General features: G+C 42.0%; 1 protein-coding gene across 1 annotated transcript in view; it reads left to right on the top strand.

Annotated features, from left to right (window-relative positions):
- Positions 1 to 20110, top strand: part of LOC115795213 (zinc finger protein 2 homolog) — a 500950-nt gene that overhangs the window by 434635 nt on the left and 46205 nt on the right. The gene's annotated exons all lie outside the window — the stretch shown is intronic.

The raw sequence follows: 20110 nt of genomic DNA, 5'->3' as shown, positions 1-20110 counted from the left end.
CCGCCTGCGATGTGCGGGGAAAAGAGCGGATTGGTGGGACGGATGCGAGAGATGATGCAGAGGGAGACCTGCGCAGGTGAGCTGACGGTGCATCACTTTTCTGGAGGAAATAGCTTCTGAATTTGGTGATGTGCCTGATCACACAGGTGCAATGAGCTGCCTGAGGAAATCTGTCAGTTCTTGGAAGGTAAGAGTAAGAAATGTAATAAGAACAAAATGCTCATCCTGAAGGATTTCTTCATCTCCCACAAATTGGATTTCTTCTTTGTGACTGAGACCTGGCTCAGTGTTGTTGAGTCCAATGCTTTGCTGCTTCATTAACGCTCCACAAATATCAGGTTGGGGAGGAGGTTTTGCGATGGTCTACAAGACTAAGTTTACATGTACACAAATTTGGCTGCTGTCCTCCTTTACCAGCTTTCAACTGCTCTTATTTGAATTGGGTCGCTCTCACACAGTGCTGTATGCCCTGGTCTATCGGCCTCCTAATACAATAAAGACTTCATAAATGACTTTTCTTTGTTCCTTTCCGAAGTTATGCCCAGCTATGACCTTGTCCTTATTGCTGGAGATTTTAATGTCCGTGTGTTGTCCTGACCATTCTATTGCAAATTACTTTTTTTTTTTTTTTTAACTCTCATTGATTCAATTTAACCTGGTGCAGTCCATGTCTGGTGTCACTCAAGAACATGGATACACACTAGATCTTTTAACACTTGGTCTTCCTGTTCTTAACCTGGAGATCCATGAGGCAGTGTTTTCTGACCGTATGCCTGTTCTGTTTGGGATCTCTCTGGACTGTACTGTAGTGACACCTTGGCCTGCTGCTCGCAGATGCTGGATTATGAACCCTTCCACAGCTCTTAAGTTTTCCACCATTTTCATACAGAACTGTGTCATTCCTGACTATGTAGGTGATGATAAGGAAGAGATGAGTTTGTGGTTTCATAACACCTGCCAAAACACTATTGAGACTGGCTCCATTAAAGATTAGGCAGTCAAAAGCTGAATATGAGCCTTGGCTGAATGACATGACCCACTCAGATGTGGGTCCTGCAGAGCTGAGTGGAAGTGGAGAAAAAACAGATTACAGGTGCCCTTTCAAATTCTAAGACTGTTGGTGTCACTATCAGACAACTGTAAAAGAGGCTAGGACTAAATATTTCTCAATTAGGCAGCAGAAGACAGTGGAACATGTCACCTGTACAGTGTTACTCTGTGGACATTCACAACTAAATACACAGTAGGACTCTAACAGTTCGATTTACAAGATGATCCAAAACTGATTTTCATTCTATCAGAGCAGAGAAAGAAGAAAAGTAGTGAAATGCAGTCTGTATATCTGCTTAATGCAGCAGCTTCAACTAAACTTTAATCCCTGTTCTTAAACTCACCTATAATGTGAGATAGAAGCAAAAAGAGGTGCAGCAACATGTCTTTGGAGTTATTAAAGCCAGACAGACAGCACATGAACAATGTTCTTCCACTGCAGCACAATGAGGAAGAAATAATGTCATTGGATGAGCTGAAGTTCAGTGGGCGGGGCCAGTTACCTCTTGACATCATTGCTTCAGTTCATGTCAGCCAGTCAAATAGTTTTGTGCTTCCACAGCAGCTCTGTCTCTGTCTCTGATCTTTACTGCTTCATTTCTCTGTTGTCTTTGTCATCAGTCCAATGACACAAGAATCAGAGGTTTAACAGTGTGTGTCTCCCTCTAGTGGATGTTGTGGAGTATTCTGTTGTCTTTGCTCCAAAGGTTTTTGTACAGAGTTTTGCTGTTTCCTGTCACTGTGGGCTGCAGAGCACAGTAGTACACAGCAGAGTCAGACAGCTGAAGCTTCTGGATCTTCAGAGGAACTGATGTCTTGTTGATTTTAGCATCAAATCTGTCCTTGTTGAACTCATCAGCTTTAACTGTTGATTCTGAGACACATTTCAGCATATACTTTGGGTAACTATTTGCTTCTTGTTTGTACCAGAACAATGTCGGGCCTGGATAACTGGTCTGAAAGGAACATCCAAGTGTAACTGTGTCTCCTTCAGCAGCAGTCACATCTCCTGCTGGCTGGATCACTTTGTCTTCTCCTTTACACTCTGAGGAAGAACAGAACATGCAGAGGAAGAGATGAATCAATAAAGATGATTGATTAAAGGAGAACAATCAGCAGCTTTAAAGAGCTCTATTACATGTAGAATAGACGTCATTTACACTGATCATTGTCACTTTGAAGCAGATCAGCTGTTTTTACAAGCTAACAAATGGCAGCAGAAATGATCTGCTCTGATTTTCTCTGTAATGAACATTCAAAGCTCTTCATGTGTAGCTCAGTAATGTGTTCAGCTGTTTGCAGCGGAAACATGTTGATCTTTGTATCTTACCAAAGAAAAGAGCAGCAAGAATAATCCACAGCCAATGTTCCATCTGTACAACAAGGTTGAAATCAGCAGGAGAAACTAGCTGATGTTCAACATTCAGTCTGAGAATTGTTCTCTTCACAGCAGCACTTATTATTGACACAATGGTTGAACACAGTGCAGAAGGAGGGCACCGCCTACTTGGTGATGTGGCCCTCTGGTGGAGTTGAGCAGTGTGGAAACAGGTGGGCAGTAAAGTTATACAAATATTTTATTATTGTACTTAAGTGGAATTTTCAGGTATCTTTACTTTGAGCATTTATTGTTATGACATTTTTATTTTTATTCTCTTCTTTCCACTCCTTTGCTTTTTAAAACAGGCTCATTACTTTGGGTTTAAGACATTTTAGGTAAGTTATTTCTTACTTCTCTCACTTCCTCTTCCTCCTGCTTCACAGACTGTTAGCAGCATTTGGAGTCACTGTGAGGAGGGAGGATGGAGCACTTTTTACTGTTTGCAAGCACAAGGACACAAATGTTCTCCATCACTGAGCTGCTCAATGCTGCTGATGATTAAAGTAAGACTCAGAGTCACATATTTATCCAGATTATATGAGGTTACAGCTTGATATTAGAAAAAAAGCTTTGACAACACATTTCTCATAATTTACATTACATTGATGCAAATGTAGTAAGCACAGAGGGTGTGTTTAAATACGAGCTCTACATTGACACCAGGAACAACACTTCAGAAAAGTTAACACAACAATTCACTTCAAAGCAGCACAAAAATTAAGCGCAAACCTTTTTTAAAGATATGGACCAACCAAACTACATTTTATACATGGAATATTGTAAATGAATGCAATATAATTTTGTAGTCAGATACAAGAACAGAAATACATTAACATGAATTTATTCTAAAGAGAAACATTTAAGTGGAAAATTAAAGGGAGAATTCTGTGGTGCAAAGCCGTTTACAGAGAAACTGCATTTAAAGCAGTAACCAGTTTGCAGACGTGGAGCTCAAACTGAGAAAAATCTGCTGAATTTAAAGTACAGAACTGAAAATTCATTTTACGTTGGTTATTAAATTACTTTGTTTTGAGAAATTCCTGAATAGACATATCTTCCTTCCAGGAACTGATTTTAGATTAAGCAAAATAAATGTTCCAGTATGTATAAAAATGGAACCAAATGTTAACTGTCTTGCTTGACTAAAGGTCACAAACACCTTGATTGATCTGGACCTTTGTTTGGGACACAGAGCATAAAACAAATGTTTAGAGGAAAACAGTTCAGACGAAGGCAGTTTAGTCCAGAAAGGATCAGTTCTTTCAAAGTTCAGAGAGGTGAGGGGGGGGTCGGGCTACTGTGGGGCTGACTCAAACTCCCTCCTCAGCTAACAGTTCTGATAAGATGTAGAGTTCATCAGCGGCTAGGTCAGAGAGATCAGTCCAACACAGGTCAGAAGAAGACAGGACAGCGGGGACGTAGAGCATCTGTTTACAAACATCTCAGAGACAATTTGATAAGCAGCAGTCCAAGAACATCAGGGAGCCAAATTCCTGATTCTACGACGTGTTTTGGTACAGACTGTACTGATTAATTTGATGACAGCCTTCAGTCTTACTGGCACCTCTCTGTGGGGAAAAAATCCAATTAATCCGAATCTTCTTGGTTCGTTTCTTCGCCGTGCAGAAACAGATACATACATCTCCAAGATCTTAACCCTCTGATTCAGCTCCAGATATACAGAGTCTGAGTTTGAGTCCGTACCCTTCCTACATTCCCGTCGTAGGCAGCCTTACCAAGGCCAGACAGCTGCCCAGACTTCCTGAATTGCAACGAAAAGCCAGGTATCTCCCGGTCCAATTCAGTGTCAATAAGCCGAATGTGTGTGTCCTCCACTGACAATATGGCCAGGCACGTCATCTTCCACATCACACAGGAACCATAACGTAGCCAGCTGGAATGTCAATTAATAAGAGGGAATAAGGTTCTCCTTCCACCAATCTCCTCATGGTGAAAATTTGATCCAAACAATGGCGTTGAGAGACCAGCTGACCAGATCCATAATTATAAATTCCAGTTCAGAAGTTGTGTGAAGAGAGGCTATAAAGCAGCAAAGCAGTGGAAAAAGGAAGAGCTGGGGAGAGAACAAAAGTGCAACCGTCTCCGCTGAGAGCTGAAGAGAAAAAAAAAAATTTATTTCAGTAATTCCATTCAAAAAGTCAAACTTTTCTATTATATTCATTCATTACACACAGACTGATATATTTCAAATGTTTGTTCTTTTAATTTTGATGATTATAACTGACAACTAATGAAAACCCCAAATTCAATATCTCAGAAAATTAGAATATTGTGAAAATATTGAAGACACCTGGTGCCACACTCCAATCAGCTAATTAACTCAAAATACCTGCAAAGGCCTTTAAATGGTCTCTCAGTCTAGTTCTGTAGGCTACACAATCATGGGGAAGACTGCTGACTTGACAGTTGTCCAAAAGATGACCTTTGACACCTTCCACAAGGAGGGCAAGACAGAAAAGGTCATTGTTAAAGAGGCTGGCTGTTCACAGAGCTCTGTGTCCAAGCACATTAATAGAGAGGAGAAGGGAAGGAAAAGATGTGGTAGAAAAAAGTGTACAACAATAGAGATAACTGCACCCTGGAGAGGATTGTGAAACAAAAGCCATTCAAAAATGTGGGGGAGATTCACAAAGAGTGGACTGCAGCTGGAGTCAGTGCTTCAAGAACCACCACCCACAGACGTATGCAGACATGGTTTCAGCTGTCTCAGTCCTCGTGTCGAGCCACTCTTGAACAAGAGACGGCGTCAGAAGCGTCTCGCCTGCAGACACAAAGGACTGGACTGCTGCTGAGTGCTCCAAAGTTATGTTCTCTGATCAAAGTCAATGTTGCATTTGGAAATCAAGGTCCCAGAGTCTGGAGGAAGAGAGGAGAGGCACAGAATCCACGCTGGCTGAGGTCCAGTGTAAAGTTTCCACAGTCAGTGATGGTTTGTGGTGCCGTGTCATCTGCTGGTGTTGGTCCACTGTGTTTTCTGAGGTCCAAGGTCAACGCAGCCGTCTACCAGGAAGTTTTAGAGCACTTCATGCTTCCTGCTGCTGACCAACTTCATGGAGATGCAGATTTTATTTTCCAACAGGACTTGGCACCTGCACACAGTGCCAAAGCTACCAGTACCTGCTTTAAGGACCATGGTATCCCTGTTCTTAATTGGCCAGCAAACTCACCTGATCTTAACCCCATAGAAAATCTGTGGGCTATTGTGAAGAGGAAGATGTGATACACCAGACCCAACAATTCAGAAGGACTGAAGGCCACTATCAGAGCAACCTGGGCTCTCATAACACCTGAGCAGTGCCACAGACTGATCGACTCCATGCCACGCCGCATTGCTGCAGTGATCCAGGCAGAAGGAGCACTTTTCATTTCTAAAAATCCTTTTATTGTGTTGGTCTTAAGTAATATTCTAATTTTCGGAGATATTGAATTTGGGGTTTTCATTAGTTGTCAGTTATAATAATCAACATTAAAAGAAATAAACATTTGAAATATACCAATCTGTGTGTAATGAATGAATATAATATACAAGTTTGACTTTTTTAATGGAAATACTGAAATAAATCAACTTTTTCATGATATTCTAATTTTATCACCAGCACCTGTACACATGTATTTTTAGCAGGTATTTATCATGTATATTGTACAGACTTCTGTCAGGAGGAAGGACCTGCTATATAACTCTGGCTGTAAAAGCCTACTGCTGAAGGAGCTGCTCTGGACCTCCACAGTCTCATGCAGGGGCTGCGAGGTGTTAGCTTGGCTAACATGCTCCTCTCACCCAGCTCCTCTATGGACCAGGACAGAGTTGGCCCTCTTCACAGTCTATTCAGTCATTTAGCAGAGTTGCCCTAAGAGTGGAGGTGAGCAAAGATACAAAAATGTCGAAATAATTTACAAGATAAATATGATAACTGTGGTGTGTAGAACTGGGTAATAGATGGGAGAAACAGTGTCCCAGTCTGTGAAAGTGGGCCGTGTGGCGAGTGTAGAGGTGAGGCCCCAAATGCATGACTGAGAGACACGCAGACACAGATAAACAGAAAATGAGTCTTTATTGTGGCCATTAACAGAACAGAACTTACAAAGTCAGGGACACAGAGAATAAAGAAAACCTAAACTGGGAAATTTTAACTAGGAAACTCCAGAGACTCGGGAACACTGAAACACAGGAACAAATGCTGCCGCGTACGGCGATGAGACTGAAAAGAGACAAGTGGAAGACTGAGACAAAAAATTCACAATAAACAATAAATACACAATAAATACGCAGAGGGATAATCAGGGAACAGGCAAGAGGTGGAGAGCACAGCTGAATGTAAACACAAGATGAGACAAAGAAGGAAACAACACAACAAAAGAAACCTACACACTCACACACATTAACGCACACAGAGGAAAATCTAAACTTTAACAAAAACTAAACGAGATAGCAAAACAAACCAGTCATCACAATACTGTGGCTCCTCTAAAAAGGAAAGCCTCAAATCAGAAGTGCCTGACTCCGTGGTATAATTCACAAACGCACAGCTTAGGCCAATCTTCAACCTTCCTGTTCTCAAAAAATCTTTTTTTTTTCTAAAGCCTGTCATGTCTGGCAGTTTTCACAATCGGAACGATGATCTGAATGCACTGATGTACCAAACATATTTGCTTTTACAAGAACAGCTCTATGAGTTTTCTATAGGCTATTCTTGTTAATGTTTGTATTTTTATTTTTTATTTAGTTATTTATGCCAGGCCTGACAGGCAATAAGGAAAGGGACAGAAAAAGAGAGAAGAAAAAAAGGGGGGGGAGGGGGGGGGGGGGGCGCAAAGGAGAGAAAGGAAAGAAAAAAATGCTCAGAAAAGATATACATACATACATACATACACACATTCACATATCTATACATATACATATACATATACACACATACACACAATTTTGCTGTTGCAGTAATGTGTGTGTATGCGCCTCTGTCATGGAATGAAGGTAAGAAACTGTCTCTCAAAGATTCTTCAAAGAAGTCTTTCAAATTATTGATGCTTCAATCTTAAAAATGATCAATCAGTCTTTATTAGTTGGCTATGTACCACAGACCTTCAAGGTGGCTGTAATTACACCTCTACTTAAAAAGCCATCACTGACCCAGCTGTCTTAGCTAATTATAGGCCAATCTCCAACCTTCCTTTTCTCTCAAAGATCCTTGAAAGAGTAGTTGTAAAACAGCTAACTGATCATCTGCAGAGGAACGGTTTATTTGAAGAGTTTCAGTCAGGTTTCAGAATTCATCACAGTACAGAAACAGCATTAGTGAAGGTTACAAATGATCTTCTTACAGCCTCTGACAGTGGACTCATCTCTGTTCTTGTCCTGTTGGACCTCAGTGCAGCTTTTGATACTGTTGACCGTAACATTTTATTACAGAGATTAGAGCATACTATAGGTATTAAAGGTACTGCACTGCAGTGGTTTGAATCATATTTATCTCATAGACTCCAATTTGTTCATGTAAATGGGGAGTCTTCTTCACACACTAAGGTTAATTATGGAGTTCCACAGGGTTCTGTGCTAGGACCAATTCTATTTACATTATACATGCTTCCCTTAGGCAGTATTATTAGAAAGCATTGCATCAATTTTCATTGTTATGCAGATGATACTCAGCTTTACCTATCAATGAAGCCAGATGACACACATCAATTAGTTAAACTGCAGGAATGTCTTAAAGACATTAAGGCCTGGATGACCTCTAATTTCCTAATTTCCTTCTAAATTCAGATAAAACTGAAATTCTTGTTCTCGGCCCCACAAATCTTAGAAACTTGGTGTCTAACCAGATACTTACTCTGGATGGCATTACTTTGGCCTCCAGTAACACTGTGAGAAATCTTGGAGTCATTTTTGACCAGGATATGTCCTTCAATGCACATATTAAACAAATATGTAGGACATTTTTCTTGCATTTGTGCAATATTTCTAAAATTAGAAACATCCTTTCTCAGACTGATGCTGAAAAGCTAATTCATGCATTTATTACTTCTTGACTGAACTATTGTCCTAAAAGCTCCCTGAAAAGCCTTCAGCTGATCCAAAATGCTGCAGCTAGAGTACTGACAGGGACTAGAAAGAGAGAGCAGATTTCTCCCATATTGGCTTTTTTTCATTGGCTCCCTGTTAAATCTAGAATAGAGTTTAAAATCCTTCTCCTCTCATACAGAGTACATATATAGAGCACTTCACTCTCAGACTGCTGGCTTACTTGTGGTTCCTCAGATACTTAAGAGTAGAATGGGAGGCAGAGCCTTCAGCTTTCAGGCGCCTCTTCTATGGAACCAGCTCCCAGCTTGGATTCAGGAGACAGACACCCTCTCTATTTTTAAGATTAGGCTTATAAGTGCTGGAGGTTTCTTCCTGTTAAAAGGGAGTTTTATCTTACCACTGTTGCCAAGGGCTTGCTCATAAGGGGTTGTTTTGACTATTGGTTTTTCTCTGTAAAACACGGTTAGTAATGCTGCCTCACAGCTAGAAGGTCTGGGTTTGAATCCACCTTGGCCTGGGCTTTTCTGTGTGGAGTTTGCATGTTCTCCCCATGTTTGTGTGTAGTTTTCTCCTGGTACTTCCTCTCACCCTATAACAGCTGGGATAGGCTTCAGCCCCCGTCGCCACCCTTATTGGGTTAAGCGGAATAGAATGAATGGATGGGATCCACAGGGATTGAAGGAGGATGATGGAAGAGGATGTGTAACACTATTAAAAGAAAGAGTTCAGTATAGAGTCATGGTGAAAGGAACACAGAATATATACATAACTGAATCTGAGTGGAAACTGAAACATATGAATGCTGATGATTTAAATATTTCTATTTGAAATGCCATTTAAGAAGCAGCAAACCAGATGATGAGAAAGAAAGGTTGTCTGACAGTCACAGCACAGATGGTTCACTGAGGTACTGATAGTTTCACATTTAATTGAAAACATGCAGAGCAGGTTTCCAAGTCTGTAATGGTAAATGGTAAATGGTTTTGGTTCTTATATAGCACTTTTCTACTTTACCTGAGCACTCAGAGCATTTTATACAATGCACAGAATGTAAAGGTAAATCAATAAAAGCCAAACACAATAAATGTCTCAGATTGTCAGATTTGGAAGAGATGAGCTGGAAAATGACTGGAGCCTGAACAGGATCTGGGCCTTATCCGGTCTGAATTGATGATCCTGGTCTGTCTTGGATCCCTCCTGCTGTGCAGGTGGACTTGAACATGGTTTGCTGATCTGTTATGAGCCGATGATCCCATCTCCAGCAAAGCACAAAAATCACAGATTTAAGTGATTTTCAGTGGATAATAGTTGAGATTCACTCTCAATTTCAGAAACAATAACTTTCAAAATGTTGACATAATTTAAGTCACTTTAAATACAATTAGTTCAGTTTTCAAGTTTTAAAGCTTCATATAGATCAGTGTAATGTAACACTTATGCTACAGTAACTACAGTACAGTTTCAGAGGACAGTCTGACAGCTGCAGCTGCCTCATTATAAATGAAGCCGGGATTAATAGAGCACACAGAACTTCAAATAAAAGGGGTTCTTTATTCTCAAAAAGGGTGATTTTCTCTGGAGTGAAAAATAAAAGAAAACAGTTCAAGATATGGAGCAAAAATAGTCTCCTATACTGTGAATGGTCGTATAATACTAGTATAAAACTCCCGGGAAGTAACTGCTTCCACAAAATGGCGCATAGATCGCACTGTTAGCACTCAACAGAGTTGTTGCAACGCAACTAAAACACTAAAAAAACAGTACATAACAAATGGCGGTGGCACTTCAAAGATCTGGATTCTTCACTCAAGTGGCCATAAAGTCGTCTTCTTCAACCAGTTTTGGCTCAAAACAAAATGTCCTCCTCTTCTGTTTTTCTCAGTTACCACGCCAGGGTACGTAACTAAGAGGTTTTTTCCAACTTCCCGTACTTTTTGACCTCTGTTACAATAGCACCACTTACTGACAAAAGCAAGAATTACAACCAGTACATGAAATAAAAGCAAAACGGGGTTTACAAAACATATTTTACAGGTACCCATTTTTCACCTGGTTACATTCTCCCCTGCTTAACCGTCAACGTCCTCGGTGACGAAGTAACTGCTTTTCACTTCTTTTAAAGCTTCTCTGAAAAACACAGAACCTAAGCTGGCAATAATCTGTGAAACCATTGATGAGCTTAGTTCCGGTTCCAACACTGACCTGGGTTCGTGATGTGGATTTGTGTGTTTCCCTGCATTCACCCTTTTACTCCTGCGGGGAGCAGGTATGGGAGCCTGTCTAACACAAGGAGGAGACACTCGTACCTCACACAGTTGGTCAGTAGTGCATAGTTCAGTGTCAACATGGTCAGTCTCTACCTGTTCAATCACGGGAGGTTCACCTTCTGAAATCAGCTGAGAGTCCGCTTTCTTCTGAACACTCTCACCAACAGAACAGAGTTCTACATCTGCACACGGGGTCAGGTTAAAAGAAACCTCTTCAATGATTATATCCCCCTCATACTCATCACATGAGTCAGTGGTTGGTTCTGCAGTCTCCGTCTGGTTGGTCACAGTCTTTTCAATGTGTTTCTGCGTCAAATCTGGAGGATTAACACATGACCTAAGGTCAGCCCTATTTACTCTCTTAATAGATCCTCCCTCTACGGGTTGTACTGTGCAAGTCGTACCTACTATGTCTATAAGTTGGTAAACAACTGGACTCCATGCATCCTGAATTTTGTTACGACCAGCTGGTCTGTGTCTGACTTCAACTGAAGGACAGTATACTCTGTGATCATGCTGAGCAATGCGTTTTGCTGCTTTCTGCTCTGCATATTCTTTTGCTTTTGCATGTGCCTCTTGGAGTCTTTGCTGGTGCACAGCAAGCCAATCCAGATTTTTATCCTTGTGACTGCCATTTGCGAGCAATGCATCAACAGGAAGATGTGGATCTACCCCATAGAGCAAGAAATAAGGGGAATATCCTGTAGTCGCGTGTGGAGTAACATTATACGCATAAATCAGCTCAGGTAAATGTTCAGGCCAACGTTTCTTTTTGTCAGGTGGAAGTGTGCGCAACAGTTCATGCAGCGTGCGGTTAAAACGCTCACACTGTGCATTTCCTGTCGGATGATGGGGCGTTGTACGTGTTTTTTTCACACCATACATTTTACAAAGCTCAGCGATAACTTCTGATTCAAAGTTACGGCCCTGATCTGAATGGAGACGTTCAGGTACACCGTACTTCATAAACCACTCCTTTAAGAGGACTTTGGCTGTGGTCTCTGCTTTTTGGTCACGTGTGGGAAACGCCTGAGTAAACTTGGTAAACACATCAGTGATGACTAAAACGTTCTCACGACCGTCTGAAGCTGGTTCAAGGAGAGTAAAATCTACTGCCACAACTTCTAAAGGTCGTGTTGCCAAAAAGGACTTCATTGGAGGGTGAATCTTTGGATTGGGCATTTTTGTGAGAACACAACGCTGACAATTTTTGACCCAGTGTTCAACGTCTTTGTGCATCCCTACCCAAAATGCTCTCTGTCTCAACAACTGTAATGTCCTCTCTATCCCCTGATGTCCCATAGAGTCATGGACACTCTTCATAACAGCAGTTTGTAAACAACCTGGAACAAGCAACTGAAAGCACTCCCCAAAATGATCATCATTCACCACTCGATACACCAATCCATCATGCATCTTAATGTGTTTCCATTGTTTCAACAATGACTTGACTGCGACAGAAAGGTTCTTCCTTTCTTGTGAACTTGGTGGGCTGTCTCGATCCAAAAACTGTTTTAGAACACTAATCACTGGGTCTTGACATTGAAATGTTTGCAGCTCTTCCTTGGAATAGCCTGGAAGAGTTGGTGTAGCCTCTTTAGCATGTGACTCACACTTTCCATTTTCCACAGCCCTGATCTGGTTCAGCTGACAGCATTTGAGCCCAGCTGTAACAAGTTCTGGCTCAAGAGCAGTGCCTTTACAAATCACATTGCAAATTGCAATACAATCATCAAATTCCTCATCGTCAGTTGGTTCTGGCTCCCCTGCTAATGGGTGTCGTGACAGTGCATCAGCTGCTGGGTTGCACCGACCTGGCCGGTACTGCACGTCAAAGTCGAAAGCAGCTAACTGCGCTACCCATCTCTGCTCAATAGCTCCAAGTTTTGCACTTTTTAGATGACACAAGGGATTATTGTCTGATATAACAGTGAATTTAGAGCCCAGCAAGTAACCCCGAAACTTTTCCACTATTGCCCATTTAAGTGCAAGCAGCTCAAGTTTCATACTGCTGTAGTTTTTATCATTTCGCTCTGCATTTCTTAGCCGTCTACTTGCATATGCAATGACCCGTTTTTTGTCACCTTGCTGCTGACACAAGACAGCTCCTAAACCCTGACCACTAGCGTCAGTCTCCAAAATGAAGGGACAAGTGAAATCTGCATAACCGAGAACAGGTGCAGTCACAAGCTTTTCTTTCAATGTATCAAATGCGATCTGACTGTTGGTATCCCACAATGCATTTAGTTTTTGACTAGCTTTGGCTGTACTGGCAGCTCCTCGACATTGATTCACAAGGTCATGCAGTGGGGCTGCGATCTTTGAAAAGCCCTCAACATACCTTCTGTAGTAGCTACATAGGCCTAGGAATGATTGGAGCTCCTTAACGGTGCCAGGCACCGGCCACTCCTTGACTGCTGCTACCTTGGAGGGATCAGTTGCAATACCCTCGGCAGAAATCTGGTGCCCAAGGAATTTTACTTCCTCCTGCAAAAAGTGACATTTTTTCCACTTCACCTTCAATCCTGTGTCTCTCAAACGTCTAAGAACTATGTCCAGCCGTTCCAAATGGGACTCAAAGCTTGGCGAGTACACCAAAATGTCATCGAGATAGACTGACATGATGTCAAATATCAAATCGCTCATAGTCGCTTGCATCAACCTTTGAAATGTCGCAGGCCCATTACAGACCCCCATGGGCATGCGCACATACTCAAACAGCCCAAAAGGCGTGGTGAAAGCAGTCTTATGTCTGTCTCGATCATCCATCGCCACTTGGTGATACCCACTGGCAAGGTCAACTGTGGAGAAGTATTTGGCACCTTTTAAGGCGTCAAAACTCTCATCGATACGAGGCAATGGGAATGCGTCTTTCTTGGTTTTGAGATTCAGTTTTCGATAGTCGACACACAAGCGTATACTGCCGTCACTTTTGCGGACTACCACAACTGGCGAGGCATAAGCGCTTTCACTTTCCTGTATGATTCCTTTTTTCAAAAGTTTAGAGATATGTTCTTGTACTTCCTGGTATTGGTTAGGAGGTATACGTTGATATGGTTGGGTGACAGGTACGTCATCAACCAGCTTGATCTCATGTTTCACCTTATCTGTGTGTCCCAGATTTTCATCATCATCTGCAAAAACATCAAGGTAACGGGAAAGCAATGCACAGAGAGCGACACGCTCTTCCTCAGTGCCTCCTATGTCAAGTTTTTCCAAAATGGTTTGCATCTTACTGTCAGTTTGTTCTGTGTGGGAATCAACTGAAACCTGTTCAACATCAGCAGAGATGCGCTGAAACTTAACTTGGCATGTCTGCTCACTCTCAACAGGATCAACCTCTGAGATCACGCCTAGCCGTGTTCTGGGGCCCAACCACACGTCCTCAGCGGAGAAATTAACAACCTGGAGAGGAAGAATATGGCTGGTGCTCATGACAAGTGTTGGAATAACTGCTAAACCGGGTGGTAGTGGAGTGGTCACTGGTTCAATGATCAACTAAGAGGCTGTATCTGAGGTTTTAGTGTGACCTTTTACAAATACAGTGGACACAGAGGATGCAGGGATACGTACTTTGTTTCTGCCTGCAACCCGAGCTGTCGCTTTTCTCTCAATACAACAGACCTGTATCTGTTGAAAAGCTGTCCTCCACCCAGAGTCTAAGGATCCACCCAAAGTGTTGTCAAACTCTGCTGTCACCAGCTGTCTGCATCTGTGAATGACATTCATACCAATTATGCATTCTTCAGAAACAATCGGATTCACTGAAGGTTTCAGAACCAAGAAACCACAGTTTGGGATCTTTAAACTCATCGTCTCAACTTCCAGTTCAATATATCCCTGGTAAGGGATGTCAAGTCCATTCGCAGCAGTTATTTTGAGCCAACTATTAGTAGCTAGCATGCTCTCATCACCACCAATATATTTTCTGAAAAACTCATCTGTTATTGTACTGACTTGGCTGCCAGTGTCCAGTAAACAATGAGCTGATCTGCCATTAAGTTTTAGATCGACCACTGGACATTTTCCAATAGCACGCTCAAGGATTTGTTCACGTGTGATCTCCAGTTCAGGTGAGTCTATGACATGACCCTGCATTACCCGACTCACTGCAACCAGGGTTTCTCGTTTCCCAACTGACTGGAAACAGAGGAATCATCAGAATTTTTGTGTTTTTTCTGGGGGCATTGTTTGGCAACATGACCAGCAGTTTGGCATTTAAAGCATATCGGCTTACCGTCTGGGGTAAATCTTGGACCAGTTCTGGTCTTATTTGGTGTCTGGCTACTAGGGTTTTTGCTCTGAGTAGTCAACTCTTTCACAGCTTTACTGAGTTCAGTTATCACGTTTCCTTGCTCAGCAAGCACTTTTAGAACGTCATCTAGTCTAGTCCCATTAGTGACTTGGTCTTGTTCTTTGGGAGTTTCCAACACATTCTCTAGATACCTTTGATTTCCTGTCTCTTTAACTGCACAGCACTGTGCTTCGGCTGTAACATTACTGCACGTCTTCCCTTTACTCCTAAACACTTTTGTGCCAGGGACTTGGTCTTCTAAGGACCACAAGTAAGCTTCCTCACGCACCTCTATAAAAGATGATGCAGGTTTTCCTCTTACATACTTTCGCAGTTCTCGTCTTAATGACAGGTCTCTGAAGCCCTCAATGAACTGATCTCTCAACACTGTTGTCTCATTACCCACGGAATTAGGATGCTGTTTCCGTACAAAACTAAAGGCCTGAGATAATGAATGTGAAAATTCACGTATGTCTTCCCCCTCTTTTTGTTTACAGTTGTAAAAGTTTTGTAAAAGTTGGGAAACACTACGTTTATCTCCAAAAGCTTCTTTCAGGTAAACAAACAGGTCTTTCACAACATCACTGTCGGCTTTGCGTAAGCGCACCTCATCCAGAGCTGAGCCTCTTAATAGTGACAGCACAAAATCGAACTGTTCAGGGGCAGACCAGTTTCTAGCAGAAATGACCCTTTCTACTTCCTCAATAAACTCATCCACACTCCTCCCATCTTTGTCAATGTCACCACTAAATGGTGAAATGTGCCTTTCTCTCGGTACATAGACATAAGATCTGGTTGGCTCAGTATTTAGTGATGATATGACGGCCATGACTTCTTGTTGTTTTCTAGCTAACTCACTTAGTTGTTGTAACACCCCAGCTTGTTCAATGTCATCATTTAGTTCATTATCCTGTCCATCACCCTGTTCCTGTTCATTATTATTCAATGCTAACTGTTGCTCATCCATCTCAACATTTTCGTCATGGTCAGACATGTTCTGGTTATTACTCAGTTCACTTGAGAGTCAATAGAAATTTGTTCAGGAAAGGATAAATTGGTTTAATTCCTGAGTCCACCGGAAGCTCCTGGGCTGCTCCAAGACCGCTGCTGGGCAATGCTCTCTCTCCCGCCTGGAACGCGCTCTGCTCTGACGATCACCTCGGCTGAAATCCCTCACAGCCACACCAGCACAGACTCTCCAGCACCGTCCTCCACCGATCTCCAAACAGATGCCGCCACACAGACTCGCCACCCAGGTCCAATCAGGTTTAGGCCACTTCTTCAGCACCGCCGAAAAAAAACACTAATGCTGCGCGCCATACAGGTACTCTAACAGAGAAAAAAAGATAGACCCCACTCCTGGTACCAATATTTGAAGCCGGGATTAATAGAGCACACAGAACTTCAAATAAAAGGGGTTCTTTATTCTCAAAAAGGGTGATTTTCTCTGGAGTGAAAAATAAAAGAAAACAGTTCAAGATATGGAGCAAAAATAGTCTCCTATACTGTGAATGGTCGTATAATACTAGTATAAAACTCCCGGGAAGTAACTGCTTCCACAAAATGGCGCATAGATCGCACTGTTAGCACTCAACAGAGTTGTTGCAACGCAACTAAAACACTAAAAAAACAGTACATAACAAATGGCGGTGGCACTTCAAAGATCTGGATTCTTCACTCAAGTGGCCATAAAGTCGTCTTCTTCAACCAGTTTTGGCTCAAAACAAAATGTCCTCCTCTTCTGTTTTTCTCAGTTACCACGCCAGGGTACGTAACTAAGAGGTTTTTTCCAACTTCCCGTACTTTTTGACCTCTGTTACAATAGCACCACTTACTGACAAAAGCAAGAATTACAACCAGTACATGAAATAAAAGCAAAACGGGGTTTACAAAACATATTTTACAGGTACCCATTTTTCACCTGGTTACATAAATCTGTAACATCATCGCTGTCTCCGTCCTTACAGCCTGTTCATGAGTGAACAACTGTAATAAGGAGCTAACGTCCAACTAGGATTTCAGTGCTTGTAGAAACATAAACATCTGCAGATGAATTTGCTCCTCTGATGCTCTGACAGCCACTTTATGAAGGAGTAAATGAATCAGAGTATCAGACAGGTGGTTCAGGTGTAGCAGGAGGGGGAGGGGGTCAAAGAGACACTCAGAGTTTGCTGGATAAACCTGCCAGTGAGCAGGTTAGGGTCACAGAGTCTGTTACCATGGTAACTTACAGTAAAATATTTTTTATATAATACACCAAATTTGTGATTATATTTACTCTCATTCCATCAATAGCAATTTTGAAATACTGAAAAAAAAATTAAAGGATCTGCTTCAAGTACTTTCCTAGATGCAGGAGATCCCTGAGCAGGAAGCACCCCAAAGTACTGATGATCTCTCGGCAGTGGCTTTGTCCCTGGACCACATAAAGGACCACTCTGAAGCCTCTCAACAACCACAATCCACAAAAGTGAAAGTAAAATGGCCCAGAATGACCAACGACAAAGAATGGCAACAACTAGATCCTTAGACAGGATTCTGGAAGTTGCACTGGCAGGAACAGTGGGGCAGAAATTTAGCCCAATGACTGCAATTACATATAATCTGGTAAGGCAACGTTTTGGCATAGAGGAGTAGAAGACCAACAGCCCAAAAGAGAAGCAGCCAAATCAGAGGGAGAAGGATATACAAAACCTGAGGAGAGAGATCAAAATCCTTAATAGGCAATTTAAGAATGCCTCAGAAGGGGAAAAAGAGGGAATTAAAGACCTAACCTCTGGGCTCTGAGACAGCTTCGCAGGTTGAGGAAGGCAGAGAGAGAGCACAGAAACTCAGGAAGGAGAGAGTTTCTGTGTGAACCCCTACAGGTTCACAAAGGCATTACTGGAGGCAGCTAGATCAGGAACATTGACCAGTTCTAAAGAGGAGGTGGGACAGTTTCTTAGGGCAGTAGACTGTGTTGCACACAGTGAACATGACCTGGGCATTCATCCCAAGATCAGCAGTGTAGTACCTCCTTCAAAAGAGCTGAACATCAGAGAACAATCCTGGAGGGAAGAAAAAGAGGTGGTAAAGAAGAACAGCATCAGCCCCCGGACCGAGTGGCTTGCCTTACAAGGTTTACAAGAAATATGCACTTTGGAAGCTACTTTGGACAATCTGGGCAAAGGGCATCATACCAGCTGCTTAGAAGGTGGCAAAAGAGAAGGCTTCTTCTGAGATCAGCCAATTTTGTGCCATCTTTCTGTTGAGTGTAAAAACCAAGATTTTCTTTTCAATCTTGGCAAGGAGACATGATGGAGATGTTTCTGAACCATATCGATCATGAAGAATATACTGAGCTCTTCGTTCCAGAGTATAAACTGAGGAGCCTGAAGCTCAGAATGATGTCTGTACCACTAAAGGTGTGGATAACCAATGTCTATCTGATAGCTACATGTGAGTGTGACAGGTTGTCCTTCTGTTTCAGTGACTTCAGCTTGTTGAGGAGAGATTGTGTCTCCAGCTGTTGGTCCTGAACAAAGAAAGAAGAAAAGTAGTGAAATGCAGTCTGTATATCTGCTTAATGCAGCAGCTTCAACTAAACTTTAATCCCTGTTCTTAAACTCACCTATAATGTGAGATAGAAGCAAAAAGAGGTGCAGCAACATGTCTTTGGAGTTATTAAAGCCAGACAGACAGCACATGAACAATGTTCTTCCACTGCAGCACAATGAGAAAGAAATAATGTCATTGGAGGAGCTGAAGTTCAGTGGGCGGGGCCAGTTACATCTCGATATAATTTTTTCAGTTCATCTCAGCCAATCAAATAGTTTTGTGCTTCCACAGCAGCTCTGTCTCTGTCTTTGATCTTTACTGCTTCATTTCTCTGTTGTCTTTGTCATCAGTCCAATGACACAAGAATCAGAGGTTTAACAGTGTGTGTCTCCCTCTAGTGGATGTTGTGGAGTATTCTGTTGTCTTTGCTCCAAAGGTTTTTGTACAGAGTTTTGCTGTTTCCTGTCACTGTGGGCCTCAGAGCACAGTAGTACACAGCAGAGTCAGACAGCTGAAGCTTCTGGATCTTCAGAGGAAGTGATGTCTTGTTAATTTTAGCATCAAATCTGTCCTTGTTGAACTCATCAGCTTTAACTGTTGATTCTGCGACACATTTCAGCATATACTTTGGGTAACTATTTGCTTCTTGTTTGTACCAGAACAATGTGATTGAGCCCGAGTAACTGGTCTGAAAGGTACATCCAAGTGTAACTGTGTCTCCTTCAGCAGCAGTCACATCTCCTGCTGGCTGGATCACTTTGTCTTCTCCTTTACACTCTGAGGAAGAACAGAACATGCAGAGGAAGAGATGAATCAATAAAGATGATGTTTACACACATATTTAAACTGATCCATAAAGACAAGAACAGGATAGATTTGCACTGATATCTGAACCATTTACAGTAACTGTAACACTAATGTGAAAAATATTTCCATCTGTCTCTCAGTTTGAAACCTGCTGAGAGAGGAAACATGTTGATCTTTGTATCTTACCAAAGAAAAGAGCAGCAAGAATAATCCACAGCCAATGTTCCATCTGTACAACAAGGTTGAAATCAGCAGGAGAAACTAGCTGATGTTCAACATTCAGTCTGAGAATTGTTCTCTTCACAGCAGCACTTATTATTGACACAATGGTTGAACACAGTGCAGAAGGAGGGCACCGCCTACTTGGTGATGTGGCCCTCTGGTGGAGCCCAGCAGTGTGGAAACAGGTGGGAGTAAAGTTATACAAATACTTTGTTATTGTACTTAAGTGGAATTGTGTAGAGGTGAGGCCCCAAATGCATGAGTCAGAGGCACGCAGATGCAGATAAACAGAAAATGAGTCTTTATTGTGGCCGTTAACAGAACAGAACTAACAAAGTCAGGGACACAGAAAATAAGGAAAACCTAAACTGGGAAATATTAACTAGGGAACACCTGAGACTCAGGAACACTGTAAACACAGGAAAAAATGCTGCCACATATGATGATGACTGACAAAAGACAAGTGTAAAACTGCGACAATAAATACACAATAAATACACAGAGGGATA

Source organism: Archocentrus centrarchus, chromosome 17 (assembly GCF_007364275.1).
Source record: "Archocentrus centrarchus isolate MPI-CPG fArcCen1 chromosome 17, fArcCen1, whole genome shotgun sequence".
Classification (NCBI taxonomy): domain Eukaryota; kingdom Metazoa; phylum Chordata; class Actinopteri; order Cichliformes; family Cichlidae; genus Archocentrus; species Archocentrus centrarchus.
The sequence above is the reverse complement of the archived record's forward strand: the minus strand, read 5'-3'. Positions and strand labels throughout refer to the sequence as shown.